The following is a 6,747-nucleotide window of genomic DNA, read 5'->3' as shown; positions in this document are numbered from 1 at the left end:
CCGAGCCCAGCCGAGCCCCCGGTAGCCCCGAGTCCTCCCCCCGCAGGTCCCGCTCACCTCCAGTTCCGCCAGGCCCCTCCCGCCCCCCCCGTGCGGAGAGGGGGCGCCCGAGGGAGGACGCGGGGGAGTAGGGGGGCGGGGGGTCCGGTGCGCCCCGGGGGGTGCCGGTGCCCGGCGGGCGGCGCGGGGCCGCCCCGACGGCGGCGGGGGAGCCGGGGAGCGCCGGGGAGCGGCGGCTGCCCCGCTCGGCGATTGGCGAGAGGAAGAGGCGCACGGAGCCCGGGGCCAGCGCGATGGGCTGAGCCCGTCCCGACTGAAGTGACTCACTGCAGTCGGCAACGCCGCCGTCCCCTCGCCCGCTCCCTCACTCCCTCCCTCGCTCCCGCCGCCGGCGGCCGCTGGCTTTCCCCGGCGGCGCCCTCCGCGCCCCGTCCCCGTCCCCTCCCGTCCCGTCCCGTCCCGTCCCCGTCCCCCCTCCCCGGGACCCCGGACTCGCCCCCTTCCTCGGCCTCGCCCGGTAAGTCCTTTCCCTCCGGGGCTGCGATGGGGCGGGGGGGGCGGGCCGAGCGGAGCGCCGGGCGCGGAGGGGGCACGGCGCGGCCGTCGGGGCCGGGAGCGGCGTGGAGAGCGGGGCGAGCGGCGGTGGCGGGCAGCGCCGCCGGGCCGGGCCGGGGCGAGGCGAGGCGACTCCCCGCGGGCGGCGGGGCGGGGGTGCGGCTGCCCCCGGGCCGCGGCACGTCGGCGGCTGGAGCGGAGCAGCCCCCAGGGCTCGGCCGGGGCGCGGGGCGGCGGCTGGAGCCGGGCAGCTGCTGCGGGCGCTCGCTGCGCAAACCGGCCCTTTCCGACTTTCTTTAGTTTTCGAGCATTAACGCCGTTTGGTTTCAGGCTGGCTGCCGTCTTTTCGGGCATCAGCCTCTGAAATTATGTCACACACGCACAACCCCCCCCCCCCCATCGTTTTTTTTCCCTGGTTCGTAATAGCAGCGTTGGTGTCTTTGTAACTCTTTCAGCAATTCATCATTCAATTAACTAACACCTCTGTTGCCTTTTCAAAAGCTGACTAGCTCTTGCATGTAGGAAAACCTTCAGTTACCTGAGTTGGTCTGAGGAGAGTCCGAGTTGGTTGTGGTACTTTTCAGAGTAAGCGCTGCGATACAATATGCGGAGATCTATTTTGGTGACCAGATGACTTTGCTGTAGCGTTTGGAGTGTACGTAATCCTATTTACAAAAGCTGAAGTTGCAAGTTCTGGCTAACATAAACTTCGATTCATTGCTGCCTTTGCTAAGAACCCACAGTGCAAGTAAACTTGCTCTTTCTTTAATGAAGTTTTTACTTGTATTCAAAGTGTCATTCTCTGAATTAACACTGTGCTTCAGTTCTGAAGTTATAGTTTGGAAATTACATTCTACCCATGTAATTTTGTGTCCATTAGGAAAACCAGGATAGGTCTATGAACTGCACATGGAGAAATGTCACATTCCTTTGGTTTAACCCTTTAACCACTTTCCTGGTTTCACTGAAACAAGTGAAGTAGACAAAGACAGCTTCTCACTAGGACATGAAATGTAAACTTTCGTCAGGGTATGTGTACCAGGTATGCGATTTCAAGCACACCCAAACTGATCGGAAAGTCAAGGAAGAGAAATAGATTGTTTGACAACTTCCTAATTAAAAGGAAATAAGTAAAGGCAAAAATAAACTAAGCCATACTTCGTATGGGACAAATACATTTTTATGTTGATTATCTTATCTATTTCTTAAAGGACATTTATAAAAACAAAGACACGGTACCTTGGAATAGTAACGTCAGTTCTTATTTTCTCTTTCGTACACATATGTAGGCAAACAATGGCAAACTTGCCATGCAGTTCTTTGAAAAACTTTGCAAGAAAAAAATCGCTACCTCCAAAAGCATTTCAGGGTTTAGAGCTTTGAACAGCATTTGTCCCCACCTCCCACAATTTAGTCCCAAAGTTAAACAAATCATATAGTACTGGATAGAGTTACATGTTACAGGAATTTTATAAACGATCTGTCAGTATAAGTCCTAGGTGCGATTAGTCGGACTTTCTGCTCCTAAGGTATTACTCCATTTGGATTGTAATTTATGTAGCATTTGGTTCTTAAAGATATATTCTAATAGATATATATTAGGCATATTTTTCTTCCGATGGTTTATAAGCAGTACTGACCATGTGGCTTCCCTCTCCTTCTTTTAACCAAGTTTGAGCTCTTTGTCAGGCGCCGAAGAAATCTGGGTGTCTGAGTCCATTGAGGAGTTGCAGTGATATGAACCATGAGCTTAAAATACAGATCGTTACAAACTTGGCAGTAGCATCTCTTACCTCAAGTACAATCATTTGTACGTTAATAGGTTGGGCCTTTTCTGTCTGAAATACCAGGTCGGATCCCACAGTTGTTCGTGTTCAAATGACGATTCCGCCTAAGACCAGTGCTTTCACCTTCGCAATGCGGATGCATCTTTGCTACCTGCTCTTCTGCGGGCAGTTTATTCTCTGTGGGCACATGGAGTTGTGTAAACAAATACAAAACCCTGGGACGACTGTTGTAATCCAGTTGGTTTGGGCAACGCCACGTGAGCAAAATACCTGGCTACTGATGAGGCAAATCCTTTCCCATTGCGCTTTCTCCAAAACACCAGCGCTTTGCCATCAAAATGTGAGGCTCATGGCATTGGTTCTCCCTCTGCAGAGCACTTCATTTTGTCCACTTTACTGAGGTCCCGGTACACGGCAGTTTCTCCTCTTGGTTAAATGCACTCCAGTGAGGATCAAAAAACCACGAAAAGCTTTTGCAGTGCTGATGGCATCTGGTAGCCCTGAAACGCTACATGTTACGTTTCCTTCCTTTCCTTCCCTCTGCATTACTAAACGCTCCGTGAGTTATTAGCAGGTAACAACAAAATCATTTAAAATGTTTGGGCTGAAATGAACCCTTTCCCTTGAAATATCTACTGCGTCGGGGTTTTTTTCACTATCAGGAAGCTTGTCATTTTCTTTTAAGTGAATATATATATATTTCTTTCGGGAAAAGGCAGCTGTAAGGGCAAACCGTGCTTCTTTTAATCATGCAAGTAGCTCCGTGGAAATCTGTGTCCCGAACTAGAGGTGGAAGTTGTTGACAGGGGGTATGGTCAGAAAGGGCCCTTTGGGCCTGATCCATATCAGCTAAGGTCAGCGGTGCAGGCTGAGCCTTGAGTGCCTAATGCTGCACACGCTGGTTTTCTGCTGTACAGCTGGGAAGGTAGGCCAGGGATTAGTTTATGCTTTGTACGTCAGCTTTCCTATGCAGTTGATTTAAAATGCTTTTGTTAAAAAGGAGTTCATGCTGGTAAGATATTTTCAGCCTGAATTATAACGATGTTTGTCTTGGGTTGAAAGAATTACCTTTTGTGCAATAATACCGCGCTGTTTTTCATTATAGCCACAACTGGCCACTTTCACAGCCACTAGAATATTTTTTATTTCCCCGTGTGGTTCTAGCCATGCACTTTTCGACAGGCAGGTTTCCCAGTAAAGTCGAGCATCATTTTGTCTTTTGCACGGGTTGAAGGTTTGAGCCGCAAGAATTTGTATTGCTTTGGCATTTTGGAAGGTAATGAAATAAGTGGAGAAAATCTAATATCTTTCCTTCACAGCATAGTTAACTAGTGTAGGTAGAAAACGGGCAGTCTAAAATTACTTTGCTAAATTTAAATGTAAGTAAAAAGTAGGCAATAGGAAAAAATTAAAGGGTATATCTAAATATGGAGTTGCGGACATATCTGTTATATTTAAACTGCATTTTAACCTCTTCTATTTATATTTAGTGGTATGTGTATAATCTGGAGGGCTTGATTGAATTCAAGAAACAGTAATTTCACAACGAAAACCAAAGAGTTTATTCTGCTGTGGACATAGTGCACGTCCTTGTTAATCGGTGTATATATCAAAACTAAAATGTATGCGGCGAGACATTTTTTACGTTTGAGAGCGAAAATGGTATTCGATCTAAAGTAAGCATGAATGGATTTGCAAAAAGCCTGCTTCCCGTACTGCTGTGGCAAACGTATCTCCTATTGACTTCGGTGGCACTTCTTCTTGCATGAGGCATGAGACTGCACTGTGGGGTTCATTTTCATCAACTCACCTTTGCTATGGCCCATTCTGAAATGCCGCTTTTTAATTTAGAAAGCTACCATGGGAAGCGGATTGTTCTCGCATGCTGCTTGCATCAGATGAAATCCCTCCTTGGCACAACTTCATTCCAATAAGAAAAAACTTATTCCAGGAAGAAAATACATAGTTATTTTTGTTTGATAATGCATCGTATAAATATTAATTGTCTGCCCAAAGAGAAAACAATAAACACATGTTTTCATTTTAGCTGGAGATACAACAGGCTTTGATAGGGGACGGTTTAAAACTAAGGGCCCTGACTTGTAGCCACACAAGCTCTTCAGCTGAACTCCGGGTGACCACTCATGCCTGGGAGATCGCTGTTGTGCACAAGCGGCTGGAGGCTGGGTTTTGAATTGAGGTCTTCAGTTTTGATTCGTTTTCATACAGACACTGTTATGATATTCAGGTGCTTACTGAAGTGTCTTGACTGTAGCATTACTATCAGCTTTCTCACTGTCCGCTAAAAGATGCCGTGTTTCCGCCAGACCTCTTAGCAGGGAGAAAGCGGTAGCCGCCCGGATGCTTCGGCACTCTGTAATATTGGTAGGATATTAAAAAGCTGCTGCCGCTTCTAGATGCTGCTCCTGCAAACGAGTATTGACTTCTGTTGTGTTTCAGATCTTCTGAGTTTGTCAGGTAGTCTGTAGCTTTGAACTGCACGCACCTAATTAGCTGCTGATTTGAAAAAGAAAGGTTGGCTTGTAGGAAATGATGAGCACCGGCAGGCTCGCGGTACTGCACGAGGCAAGTTAAACAAATAGGAGCTTAAATGTGGTTTCAATCAGCTCCGTTTAGACACCCAAGTTTTCAGGTTTCTCCAGGAGGTCTGTAATGAAACAGGCTTGTTTTCTTTTCACCTCGCAAAGAAACAGCAACAGGAGAAAAATCCTGATAGAGTCTGCACCAGCCGAATAGCCGGCCGCTGCGGGAGAGCAATTCGGGGTGCGAGACTGGATGGGGCAGCATAAAGGAGTTCGAGACCGTTGCTGCTAAGTCCGGGAATACTGCCTACGACTAACACACAACGCTGTCTCTAATGAGAGGAGAGGAGGTCACAGCTGTTACTGCAGCACCTGGGCTGCTAGCTGGGATGCAGTGGGGTGGCAGAGGCAGGCCTGATTAAGGCTGTGCAGGTGCGAGTGGGTCAGGAGTAGGTTCCCTTCCCCGTTAACCTCCCCTCATCCCAAATATATTGCCTGCCGAACTAGCATCTTTTCCTTCTGCTTTTTATTGTCTGCTATAAGTGGTCGGTATGGGTCTTTTTTTTGCTAATATTATGCTGTTAGTAAATATGGATTGATTTATTAACTGTTTAGGTCTTTTTCGTTTTTCTAGTGCTGGGAGCGGTGGCTTAGGAGTAGCAGCTTGCTGCCCTGTAAACTACCGACGACAAAATGTTTTGCGAACTCTGATTGATTTCCTCTAATTTGTAAGTCACGTAGGCTTACCAGTTTGAGCTTTTCATAATACCTTCTGGCTTTGCATTGAGTTTATTACTTTATTTTTAGCTTATTAAGTATGGATGTACACCATATATTTGACCTGATTTGACTGAAGCAGACTCTTTCAAGAAGTCATATATTTTTTGATATTCAGTAGTTAATGTGTGATTTGTTTTGGTGCAATTAAATGTATATGTAAAAATCATGTGGATTTAGCAAATTGCACAATGTATCTTCTTCTGTAAATTACTCTCATTAAATGAGAACAACAAATGAAATATGGCAATCAAAGAATTCACTTTAGACAAATTGCATTTCTATCACGGTTTATATTTTTCTGTATCACTAAAAAGGGCTTTATAAAGAAAGAAGTTATGCAGAAGGAAAGTCTTCTAAGCAAAATTCAGTTTTCTAAGGAGGCTTTGTCAGTTCTGAATAAACCCTGCAATAAATTTAATCCTGGTGTTTTAAAATTCTGTTTATAAAATGGGCTGTTCTCTATAGAGTTCACAAATTATACACAAAGGATTTATAGTAAACTACCAAAGTAACATTAATATATTGCGTTACAACATGCACTGAGACAAAACTGCAAAATCTGCTTGAAAAAGAAGCTGATTTGCAGGACTCTTGCAAAGCAGATACGGTAAAAGTTCTCCATCATTTCTCCGAAGAACCGCTGTTATGTTGATTGTTGTGATTGTAGTTGGCTGCTCAAAGGCTTATAGAGGGTTTTTTTTGCACAGATTTGTGGCTGTGGCATTAAAAGCAGGTTTGAAAAAGGAAAAAATAAAGGATTTAAAATCAAATCAAGATCTAGTTTGGTCCTGGTGGGTATCTTGTGCCTTTTCCTGAATTTCATTAGATTTGCCCAGAATGTGAAGCTGGGAATTTGGGCCAGTGCTCTTCATTCCTTTACCGCATTTATAAGTTCTCTGGTATTTTTATGTATTTATAGAAAACAGTCTGTAATATGCTCTGTATCTCTTGCAATCAAGACAAGCCAAATCATCTGTCACCAATATGTATGTCAACATCCTGAAACCACACAGAGCACCTCTTGGTAGGTACAACCAAGGCTTCATTTCAGCGATGCAATTCATCACCCTCTTGAAATGAAG

At 45.8% G+C, this 6,747-nt stretch overlaps 1 protein-coding gene across 2 annotated transcripts in view; it reads left to right on the top strand.

The window, feature by feature from the left end:
- The first annotated feature begins 502 nt into the window (after positions 1 to 502).
- ERG (ETS transcription factor ERG) overlaps positions 503 to 6,747 on the top strand; it is a 148,150-nt gene continuing 141,905 nt past the window's right edge. For both annotated transcript variants that reach the window (XM_076354115.1, XM_076354100.1), the window contains exon 1: positions 503 to 517. The gene's annotated coding sequence lies outside the window, so the exon portion shown is untranslated. The remainder of the gene's footprint in view (positions 518 to 6,747) is intronic.

The sequence above is a fragment of the Aptenodytes patagonicus genome, chromosome 1, assembly GCF_965638725.1.
Source record: "Aptenodytes patagonicus chromosome 1, bAptPat1.pri.cur, whole genome shotgun sequence".
In the NCBI taxonomy this organism is placed as follows: Eukaryota; Metazoa; Chordata; class Aves; order Sphenisciformes; family Spheniscidae; genus Aptenodytes; species Aptenodytes patagonicus.
Note: the sequence above shows the minus strand (reverse complement) of the source record. Positions and strands in the feature narration are given on the sequence as shown.